This window comes from Schistocerca piceifrons, chromosome 2 (assembly GCF_021461385.2).
Source record: "Schistocerca piceifrons isolate TAMUIC-IGC-003096 chromosome 2, iqSchPice1.1, whole genome shotgun sequence".
NCBI classification, from domain to species: Eukaryota; Metazoa; Arthropoda; class Insecta; order Orthoptera; family Acrididae; genus Schistocerca; species Schistocerca piceifrons.
In genome coordinates, this window is record NC_060139.1 from 255,018,522 (window position 1) to 255,028,160 (window position 9,639).

Consider the following 9,639-nt stretch of genomic DNA (forward strand, 5'->3'; position numbering starts at 1 on the left):
CAGCAACACCGCAATCAACTGGGCCGGCAGTGCGCGTGTAGCAACAGAACACGTTACCCAGGAAGTACAGTGTCTCTACGTCTAATATTGGGTACGGTATTTACCCAGTTTCCAGGACCAGTGGTGCACCCGTGCCTCGGTAGCGCAGTAGGCAGCGCGTAAGTCTCATAATCTTAAGGTCGTGAGTTCGATCCTCACCCGGGGCATTTAATTTTCTGTGACTGATGGTGGCGCTGTTGCTAGGGCGCCAACGTAGTTCTTGTTTGTTATCCACAACTTTTCAACGCTTCAGCGGGAAAATGTTTACCTCCTGTTATTGCTACTTACAGCTTCCCTTTTCCTCTTCTCCCAGCAGAGCATGAAGCCAAAAGCATTGCTCTGCGGCGTTTGAGGTGCGCGCCTTGCCAGTCAGTCTGTGCAAAGATGCTCGCAAAGAGAGAAGGGCGCCGACGCGGCACTCGACACGAAATGCGACAAGCGACCGTACGAACGGTCGAACGAAACGGCCGCATCCGGTGTGGTCTAGTGGCTAGGATACCTGGCTTTCACCCAGGAGGCCCGGGTTCGATTCCCGGTACCGGAACGGAATTTTTTCCACACGAGTCGTGACAAGTTTGAGCTGTCCGAGCGGCCGTTTCCCGTCCTGCTCGCAATATAGCTACTGTTTCGTGACCGTCAGCAGAATATAGACTAGGGAAGCAGACGCACGACGACCATAGAAATGGTGTACGGCTTCATGCCACCAGTTTCCAGCGTAGGGCTGAGCAACTGCATCTGCTGGGGCCCGTTAGCTCAGTTGGTTAGAGCGTCGTGCTAATAACGCGAAGGTCGTGGGTTCGATCCCCCCACGGGCCACTACTCTTTTACTACTACGAAAAGGCAGCGCCGATTTCAGCTGGCGAGTGTGATGACCAAAAGATCATCACCCTGCGTGGAAGTTGACAGAGGATCCGAACCCGACTCGTCGGGAAGCGCTACATCATTCACTCGGCAATGGCCATAATATCTTGAATACACTGGTTCTCAACCGATAAAGAGAAAATGAAAGAAAATGTCCGATTGCCGATGCGCAACCACTTTGGCCCCTGTCAGTACTTGGGCGGGTGAGCGCATGGGAACACAGGGTACTATTGGCAGTTTTACTTCCTATTTTTGTTTCTCCTTAGTTTTCGGAGCTGCAGCCCGATTCGGTCAGGGAGACGCCACCGTGAAATGAAGGGGGCGTGCTGTGTGTCCATCGCCTAGCCTCACCTCTCTTTACCTCTCTCAGTCGTTTCTCGTGCTTGTCGTTTTGATATAGGCCGATTTGAGAGCGTCAGCTCTCGCGTCAGCCGAGCAAAGTCGAGACAAGTCGAGACACACTAAGGGCTGGTATGCAGCGAGTAGGAGGCCGGAAAAACAATAATTTAAGAGCGCGTGGCAAAAGTACTCATACGCGAAATTAAAAGCCTGCTGCGGTGGCCGGAATCGAACCCGGATCAACTGCTTGGAAGGCAACTATGCTGACCATTACACCACCACCGCACAAGCGAGCGCCCCGCCTCCGCGCTGTGTCGGCTTCCCGCCTGTCGGCAGCGGCCGAAGGTGATCGTACCTGGCAGGCGCATTTCGAGGTAGGCTAGGGGAGCACATCCAGACGCATTCGGACAGCGTATCCGCGCACATTTCGCATCCTTTGGCAAGAGTCGGCGCCGGCGAGGACCGCGTTCTGGCGGCATTTTTAAGCAGTGCAGTGCAGGATTCAGCGTCTGCAGCATCTTCTCCACAGAATGCTACGGCGCTTGACGGCAGTCCCACTTTCCCTTGAGACATCTGCTCGGGAAGCAGCGTGAAGTTGCCGCTGGCCCCAGCATCGGTGGTTCAGTGGTAGAATGCTCGCCTGCCACGCGGGCGGCCCGGGTTCGATTCCCGGCCGATGCATCATTTTGCTTTTCCCGCGATAATGCTGCCGTGTGGCTTGCGCGCTTGAGATGCACGATCCGCAAGAATATATAGCTGGATTCCCTTGAGAAGAACCGAGAACGCAGCACTCGCCGGTCCCCACTAGGACGCTCGCATGATGTTCTGCAGACTAGCGTCGGCTTGGCCTCACAAGTTGCTGTGTCCAGGTGCCTCCGAGGCACTGAGCTTTAACGACAAGGAGTGCTGCCTATCGTTGCAACAGCTGCAGCAACACCGCAATCAACTGGGCCGGCAGTGCGCGTGTAGCAACAGAACACGTTACCCAGGAAGTACAGTGTCTCTACGTCTAATATTGGGTACGGTATTTACCCAGTTTCCAGGACCAGTGGTGCACCCGTGCCTCGGTAGCGCAGTAGGCAGCGCGTAAGTCTCATAATCTTAAGGTCGTGAGTTCGATCCTCACCCGGGGCATTTAATTTTCTGTGACTGATGGTGGCGCTGTTGCTAGGGCGCCAACGTAGTTCTTGTTTGTTATCCACAACTTTTCAACGCTTCAGCGGGAAAATGTTTACCTCCTGTTATTGCTACTTACAGCTTCCCTTTTCCTCTTCTCCCAGCAGAGCATGAAGCCAAAAGCATTGCTCTGCGGCGTTTGAGGTGCGCGCCTTGCCAGTCAGTCTGTGCAAAGATGCTCGCAAAGAGAGAAGGGCGCCGACGCGGCACTCGACACGAAATGCGACAAGCGACCGTACGAACGGTCGAACGAAACGGCCGCATCCGGTGTGGTCTAGTGGCTAGGATACCTGGCTTTCACCCAGGAGGCCCGGGTTCGATTCCCGGTACCGGAACGGAATTTTTTCCACACGAGTCGTGACAAGTTTGAGCTGTCCGAGCGGCCGTTTCCCGTCCTGCTCGCAATATAGCTACTGTTTCGTGACCGTCAGCAGAATATAGACTAGGGAAGCAGACGCACGACGACCATAGAAATGGTGTACGGCTTCATGCCACCAGTTTCCAGCGTAGGGCTGAGCAACTGCATCTGCTGGGGCCCGTTAGCTCAGTTGGTTAGAGCGTCGTGCTAATAACGCGAAGGTCGTGGGTTCGATCCCCCCACGGGCCACTACTCTTTTACTACTACGAAAAGGCAGCGCCGATTTCAGCTGGCGAGTGTGATGACCAAAGATCATCACCCTGCGTGGAAGTTGACAGAGGATCCGAACCCGACTCGTCGGGAAGCGCTACATCATTCACTCGGCAATGGCCATAATATCTTGAATACACTGGTTCTCAACCGATAAAGAGAAAATGAAAGAAAATGTCCGATTGCCGATGCGCAACCACTTTGGCCCCTGTCAGTACTTGGGCGGGGTGAGCGCATGGGAACACAGGGTACTATTGGCAGTTTTACTTCCTATTTTTGTTTCTCCTTAGTTTTCGGAGCTGCAGCCCGATTCGGTCAGGGAGACGCCACCGTGAAATGAAGGGGGCGTGCTGTGTGTCCATCGCCTAGCCTCACCTCTCTTTACCTCTCTCAGTCGTTTCTCGTGCTTGTCGTTTTGATATAGGCCGATTTGAGAGCGTCAGCTCTCGCGTCAGCCGAGCAAAGTCGAGACAAGTCGAGACACACTAAGGGCTGGTATGCAGCGAGTAGGAGGCCGGAAAAAACAATAATTTAAGAGCGCGTGGCAAAAGTACTCATACGCGAAATTAAAAGCCTGCTGCGGTGGCCGGGAATCGAACCCGGATCAACTGCTTGGAAGGCAACTATGCTGACCATTACACCACCACCGCACAAGCGAGCGCCCCGCCTCCGCGCTGTGTCGGCTTCCCGCCTGTCGGCAGCGGCCGAAGGTGATCGTACCTGGCAGGCGCATTTCGAGGTAGGCTAGGGGAGCACATCCAGACGCATTCGGACAGCGTATCCGCGCACATTTCGCATCCTTTGGCAAGAGTCGGCGCCGGCGAGGACCGCGTTCTGGCGGCATTTTTAAGCAGTGCAGTGCAGGATTCAGCGTCTGCAGCATCTTCTCCACAGAATGCTACGGCGCTTGACGGCAGTCCCACTTTCCCTTGAGACATCTGCTCGGGAAGCAGCGTGAAGTTGCCGCTGGCCCCAGCATCGGTGGTTCAGTGGTAGAATGCTCGCCTGCCACGCGGGCGGCCCGGGTTCGATTCCCGGCCGATGCATCATTTTGCTTTTCCCGCGATAATGCTGCCGTGTGGCTTGCGCGCTTGAGATGCACGATCCGCAAGAATATATAGCTGGATTCCCTTGAGAAGAACCGAGAACGCAGCACTCGCCGGTCCCCACTAGGACGCTCGCATGATGTTCTGCAGACTAGCGTCGGCTTGGCCTCACAAGTTGCTGTGTCCAGGTGCCTCCGAGGCACTGAGCTTTAACGACAAGGAGTGCTGCCTATCGTTGCAACAGCTGCAGCAACACCGCAATCAACTGGGCCGGCAGTGCGCGTGTAGCAACAGAACACGTTACCCAGGAAGTACAGTGTCTCTACGTCTAATATTGGGTACGGTATTTACCCAGTTTCCAGGACCAGTGGTGCACCCGTGCCTCGGTAGCGCAGTAGGCAGCGCGTAAGTCTCATAATCTTAAGGTCGTGAGTTCGATCCTCACCCGGGGCATTTAATTTTCTGTGACTGATGGTGGCGCTGTTGCTAGGGCGCCAACGTAGTTCTTGTTTGTTATCCACAACTTTTCAACGCTTCAGCGGGAAAATGTTTACCTCCTGTTATTGCTACTTACAGCTTCCCTTTTCCTCTTCTCCCAGCAGAGCATGAAGCCAAAAGCATTGCTCTGCGGCGTTTGAGGTGCGCGCCTTGCCAGTCAGTCTGTGCAAAGATGCTCGCAAAGAGAGAAGGGCGCCGACGCGGCACTCGACACGAAATGCGACAAGCGACCGTACGAACGGTCGAACGAAACGGCCGCATCCGGTGTGGTCTAGTGGCTAGGATACCTGGCTTTCACCCAGGAGGCCCGGGTTCGATTCCCGGTACCGGAACGGAATTTTTTCCACACGAGTCGTGACAAGTTTGAGCTGTCCGAGCGGCCGTTTCCCGTCCTGCTCGCAATATAGCTACTGTTTCGTGACCGTCAGCAGAATATAGACTAGGGAAGCAGACGCACGACGACCATAGAAATGGTGTACGGCTTCATGCCACCAGTTTCCAGCGTAGGGCTGAGCAACTGCATCTGCTGGGGCCCGTTAGCTCAGTTGGTTAGAGCGTCGTGCTAATAACGCGAAGGTCGTGGGTTCGATCCCCCCACGGGCCACTACTCTTTTACTACTACGAAAAGGCAGCGCCGATTTCAGCTGGCGAGTGTGATGACCAAAAGATCATCACCCTGCGTGGAAGTTGACAGAGGATCCGAACCCGACTCGTCGGGAAGCGCTACATCATTCACTCGGCAATGGCCATAATATCTTGAATACACTGGTTCTCAACCGATAAAGAGAAAATGAAAGAAAATGTCCGATTGCCGATGCGCAACCACTTTGGCCCCTGTCAGTACTTGGGCGGGTGAGCGCATGGGAACACAGGGTACTATTGGCAGTTTTACTTCCTATTTTTGTTTCTCCTTAGTTTTCGGAGCTGCAGCCCGATTCGGTCAGGGAGACGCCACCGTGAAATGAAGGGGGCGTGCTGTGTGTCCATCGCCTAGCCTCACCTCTCTTTACCTCTCTCAGTCGTTTCTCGTGCTTGTCGTTTTGATATAGGCCGATTTGAGAGCGTCAGCTCTCGCGTCAGCCGAGCAAAGTCGAGACAAGTCGAGACACACTAAGGGCTGGTATGCAGCGAGTAGGAGGCCGGAAAAACAATAATTTAAGAGCGCGTGGCAAAAGTACTCATACGCGAAATTAAAAGCCTGCTGCGGTGGCCGGGAATCGAACCCGGATCAACTGCTTGGAAGGCAACTATGCTGACCATTACACCACCACCGCACAAGCGAGCGCCCCGCCTCCGCGCTGTGTCGGCTTCCCGCCTGTCGGCAGCGGCCGAAGGTGATCGTACCTGGCAGGCGCATTCGAGGTAGGCTAGGGGAGCACATCCAGACGCATTCGGACAGCGTATCCGCGCACATTTCGCATCCTTTGGCAAGAGTCGGCGCCGGCGAGGACCGCGTTCTGGCGGCATTTTTAAGCAGTGCAGTGCAGGATTCAGCGTCTGCAGCATCTTCTCCACAGAATGCTACGGCGCTTGACGGCAGTCCCACTTTCCCTTGAGACATCTGCTCGGGAAGCAGCGTGAAGTTGCCGCTGGCCCCAGCATCGGTGGTTCAGTGGTAGAATGCTCGCCTGCCACGCGGGCGGCCCGGGTTCGATTCCCGGCCGATGCATCATTTTGCTTTTCCCGCGATAATGCTGCCGTGTGGCTTGCGCGCTTGAGATGCACGATCCGCAAGAATATATAGCTGGATTCCCTTGAGAAGAACCGAGAACGCAGCACTCGCCGGTCCCCACTAGGACGCTCGCATGATGTTCTGCAGACTAGCGTCGCTTGGCCTCACAAGTTGCTGTGTCCAGGTGCCTCCGAGGCACTGAGCTTTAACGACAAGGAGTGCTGCCTATCGTTGCAACAGCTGCAGCAACACCGCAATCAACTGGGCCGGCAGTGCGCGTGTAGCAACAGAACACGTTACCCAGGAAGTACAGTGTCTCTACGTCTAATATTGGGTACGGTATTTACCCAGTTTCCAGGACCAGTGGTGCACCCGTGCCTCGGTAGCGCAGTAGGCAGCGCGTAAGTCTCATAATCTTAAGGTCGTGAGTTCGATCCTCACCCGGGGCATTTAATTTTCTGTGACTGATGGTGGCGCTGTTGCTAGGGCGCCAACGTAGTTCTTGTTTGTTATCCACAACTTTTCAACGCTTCAGCGGGAAAATGTTTACCTCCTGTTATTGCTACTTACAGCTTCCCTTTTCCTCTTCTCCCAGCAGAGCATGAAGCCAAAAGCATTGCTCTGCGGCGTTTGAGGTGCGCGCCTTGCCAGTCAGTCTGTGCAAAGATGCTCGCAAAGAGAGAAGGGCGCCGACGCGGCACTCGACACGAAATGCGACAAGCGACCGTACGAACGGTCGAACGAAACGGCCGCATCCGGTGTGGTCTAGTGGCTAGGATACCTGGCTTTCACCCAGGAGGCCCGGGTTCGATTCCCGGTACCGGAACGGAATTTTTTCCACACGAGTCGTGACAAGTTTGAGCTGTCCGAGCGGCCGTTTCCCGTCCTGCTCGCAATATAGCTACTGTTTCGTGACCGTCAGCAGATATAGACTAGGGAAGCAGACGCACGACGACCATAGAAATGGTGTACGGCTTCATGCCACCAGTTTCCAGCGTAGGGCTGAGCAACTGCATCTGCTGGGGCCCGTTAGCTCAGTTGGTTAGAGCGTCGTGCTAATAACGCGAAGGTCGTGGGTTCGATCCCCCCACGGGCCACTACTCTTTTACTACTACGAAAAGGCAGCGCCGATTTCAGCTGGCGAGTGTGATGACCAAAAGATCATCACCCTGCGTGGAAGTTGACAGAGGATCCGAACCCGACTCGTCGGGAAGCGCTACATCATTCACTCGGCAATGGCCATAATATCTTGAATACACTGGTTCTCAACCGATAAAGAGAAAATGAAAGAAAATGTCCGATTGCCGATGCGCAACCACTTTGGCCCCTGTCAGTACTTGGGCGGGTGAGCGCATGGGAACACAGGGTACTATTGGCAGTTTTACTTCCTATTTTTGTTTCTCCTTAGTTTTCGGAGCTGCAGCCCGATTCGGTCAGGGAGACGCCACCGTGAAATGAAGGGGGCGTGCTGTGTGTCCATCGCCTAGCCTCACCTCTCTTTACCTCTCTCAGTCGTTTCTCGTGCTTGTCGTTTTGATATAGGCCGATTTGAGAGCGTCAGCTCTCGCGTCAGCCGAGCAAAGTCGAGACAAGTCGAGACACACTAAGGGCTGGTATGCAGCGAGTAGGAGGCCGGAAAAACAATAATTTAAGAGCGCGTGGCAAAAGTACTCATACGCGAAATTAAAAGCCTGCTGCGGTGGCCGGGAATCGAACCCGGATCAACTGCTTGGAAGGCAACTATGCTGACCATTACACCACCACCGCACAAGCGAGCGCCCCGCCTCCGCGCTGTGTCGGCTTCCCGCCTGTCGGCAGCGGCCGAAGGTGATCGTACCTGGCAGGCGCATTTCGAGGTAGGCTAGGGGAGCACATCCAGACGCATTCGGACAGCGTATCCGCGCACATTTCGCATCCTTTGGCAAGAGTCGGCGCCGGCGAGGACCGCGTTCTGGCGGCATTTTTAAGCAGTGCAGTGCAGGATTCAGCGTCTGCAGCATCTTCTCCACAGAATGCTACGGCGCTTGACGGCAGTCCCACTTTCCCTTGAGACATCTGCTCGGAAGCAGCGTGAAGTTGCCGCTGGCCCCAGCATCGGTGGTTCAGTGGTAGAATGCTCGCCTGCCACGCGGGCGGCCCGGGTTCGATTCCCGGCCGATGCATCATTTTGCTTTTCCCGCGATAATGCTGCGTGTGGCTTGCGCGCTTGAGATGCACGATCCGCAAGAATATATAGCTGGATTCCCTTGAGAAGAACCGAGAACGCAGCACTCGCCGGTCCCCACTAGGACGCTCGCATGATGTTCTGCAGACTAGCGTCGGCTTGGCCTCACAAGTTGCTGTGTCCAGGTGCCTCCGAGGCACTGAGCTTTAACGACAAGGAGTGCTGCCTATCGTTGCAACAGCTGCAGCAACACCGCAATCAACTGGGCCGGCAGTGCGCGTGTAGCAACAGAACACGTTACCCAGGAAGTACAGTGTCTCTACGTCTAATATTGGGTACGGTATTTACCCAGTTTCCAGGACCAGTGGTGCACCCGTGCCTCGGTAGCGCAGTAGGCAGCGCGTAAGTCTCATAATCTTAAGGTCGTGAGTTCGATCCTCACCCGGGGCATTTAATTTTCTGTGACTGATGGTGGCGCTGTTGCTAGGGCGCCAACGTAGTTCTTGTTTGTTATCCACAACTTTTCAACGCTTCAGCGGGAAAATGTTTACCTCCTGTTATTGCTACTTACAGCTTCCCTTTTCCTCTTCTCCCAGCAGAGCATGAAGCCAAAAGCATTGCTCTGCGGCGTTTGAGGTGCGCGCCTTGCCAGTCAGTCTGTGCAAAGATGCTCGCAAAGAGAGAAGGGCGCCGACGCGGCACTCGACACGAAATGCGACAAGCGACCGTACGAACGGTCGAACGAAACGGCCGCATCCGGTGTGGTCTAGTGGCTAGGATACCTGGCTTTCACCCAGGAGGCCCGGGTTCGATTCCCGGTACCGGAACGGAATTTTTTCCACCACGAGTCGTGACAAGTTTGAGCTGTCCGAGCGGCCGTTTCCCGTCCTGCTCGCAATATAGCTACTGTTTCGTGACCGTCAGCAGAATATAGACTAGGGAAGCAGACGCACGACGACCATAGAAATGGTGTACGGCTTCATGCCACCAGTTTCCAGCGTAGGGCTGAGCAACTGCATCTGCTGGGGCCCGTTAGCTCAGTTGGTTAGAGCGTCGTGCTAATAACGCGAAGGTCGTGGGTTCGATCCCCCCACGGGCCACTACTCTTTTACTACTACGAAAAGGCAGCGCCGATTTCAGCTGGCGAGTGTGATGACCAAAAGATCATCACCCTGCGTGGAAGTTGACAGAGGATCCGAACCCGACTCGTCGGGAA

General features: G+C 55.0%; 23 non-coding genes across 23 annotated transcripts; 19 read left to right on the forward strand and 4 right to left on the reverse strand.

Annotated features, from left to right (window-relative positions):
- The first annotated feature begins 133 nt into the window (after positions 1–133).
- Trnam-cau lies at positions 134–206 on the forward strand. Its single transcript has one exon. It is a non-coding gene; the product is annotated as a tRNA-Met (tRNA).
- Positions 207–511: 305 nt separating this feature from the next.
- Trnae-uuc lies at positions 512–583 on the forward strand. The gene has a single exon. It is a non-coding gene; the product is annotated as a tRNA-Glu (tRNA).
- Positions 584–781: 198 nt separating this feature from the next.
- Positions 782–855, forward strand: Trnai-aau. The gene has a single exon. It is a non-coding gene; the product is annotated as a tRNA-Ile (tRNA).
- Positions 856–1,453: 598 nt separating this feature from the next.
- Positions 1,454–1,524, reverse strand: Trnag-ucc. Its single transcript has one exon. It is a non-coding gene; the product is annotated as a tRNA-Gly (tRNA).
- Positions 1,525–1,849: 325 nt separating this feature from the next.
- On the forward strand, positions 1,850–1,920 carry Trnag-gcc. The gene has a single exon. It is a non-coding gene; the product is annotated as a tRNA-Gly (tRNA).
- Positions 1,921–2,300: 380 nt separating this feature from the next.
- Positions 2,301–2,373, forward strand: Trnam-cau. The gene has a single exon. It is a non-coding gene; the product is annotated as a tRNA-Met (tRNA).
- A 305-nt stretch (positions 2,374–2,678) lies between these two features.
- Positions 2,679–2,750, forward strand: Trnae-uuc. Its single transcript has one exon. It is a non-coding gene; the product is annotated as a tRNA-Glu (tRNA).
- A 198-nt stretch (positions 2,751–2,948) lies between these two features.
- On the forward strand, positions 2,949–3,022 carry Trnai-aau. Its single transcript has one exon. It is a non-coding gene; the product is annotated as a tRNA-Ile (tRNA).
- Positions 3,023–3,621: 599 nt separating this feature from the next.
- Trnag-ucc lies at positions 3,622–3,693 on the reverse strand. Its single transcript has one exon. It is a non-coding gene; the product is annotated as a tRNA-Gly (tRNA).
- A 325-nt stretch (positions 3,694–4,018) lies between these two features.
- Trnag-gcc lies at positions 4,019–4,089 on the forward strand. The gene has a single exon. It is a non-coding gene; the product is annotated as a tRNA-Gly (tRNA).
- A 380-nt stretch (positions 4,090–4,469) lies between these two features.
- Trnam-cau lies at positions 4,470–4,542 on the forward strand. The gene has a single exon. It is a non-coding gene; the product is annotated as a tRNA-Met (tRNA).
- A 305-nt stretch (positions 4,543–4,847) lies between these two features.
- On the forward strand, positions 4,848–4,919 carry Trnae-uuc. Its single transcript has one exon. It is a non-coding gene; the product is annotated as a tRNA-Glu (tRNA).
- A 198-nt stretch (positions 4,920–5,117) lies between these two features.
- Positions 5,118–5,191, forward strand: Trnai-aau. The gene has a single exon. It is a non-coding gene; the product is annotated as a tRNA-Ile (tRNA).
- A 598-nt stretch (positions 5,192–5,789) lies between these two features.
- On the reverse strand, positions 5,790–5,861 carry Trnag-ucc. Its single transcript has one exon. It is a non-coding gene; the product is annotated as a tRNA-Gly (tRNA).
- Positions 5,862–6,185: 324 nt separating this feature from the next.
- Positions 6,186–6,256, forward strand: Trnag-gcc. The gene has a single exon. It is a non-coding gene; the product is annotated as a tRNA-Gly (tRNA).
- Positions 6,257–6,635: 379 nt separating this feature from the next.
- Positions 6,636–6,708, forward strand: Trnam-cau. Its single transcript has one exon. It is a non-coding gene; the product is annotated as a tRNA-Met (tRNA).
- Positions 6,709–7,013: 305 nt separating this feature from the next.
- On the forward strand, positions 7,014–7,085 carry Trnae-uuc. Its single transcript has one exon. It is a non-coding gene; the product is annotated as a tRNA-Glu (tRNA).
- A 197-nt stretch (positions 7,086–7,282) lies between these two features.
- Trnai-aau lies at positions 7,283–7,356 on the forward strand. The gene has a single exon. It is a non-coding gene; the product is annotated as a tRNA-Ile (tRNA).
- Positions 7,357–7,954: 598 nt separating this feature from the next.
- Trnag-ucc lies at positions 7,955–8,026 on the reverse strand. Its single transcript has one exon. It is a non-coding gene; the product is annotated as a tRNA-Gly (tRNA).
- Positions 8,027–8,350: 324 nt separating this feature from the next.
- Positions 8,351–8,421, forward strand: Trnag-gcc. Its single transcript has one exon. It is a non-coding gene; the product is annotated as a tRNA-Gly (tRNA).
- A 379-nt stretch (positions 8,422–8,800) lies between these two features.
- Positions 8,801–8,873, forward strand: Trnam-cau. The gene has a single exon. It is a non-coding gene; the product is annotated as a tRNA-Met (tRNA).
- Positions 8,874–9,178: 305 nt separating this feature from the next.
- Trnae-uuc lies at positions 9,179–9,250 on the forward strand. Its single transcript has one exon. It is a non-coding gene; the product is annotated as a tRNA-Glu (tRNA).
- A 199-nt stretch (positions 9,251–9,449) lies between these two features.
- Positions 9,450–9,523, forward strand: Trnai-aau. Its single transcript has one exon. It is a non-coding gene; the product is annotated as a tRNA-Ile (tRNA).
- The last annotated feature ends 116 nt before the right edge of the window (positions 9,524–9,639 follow it).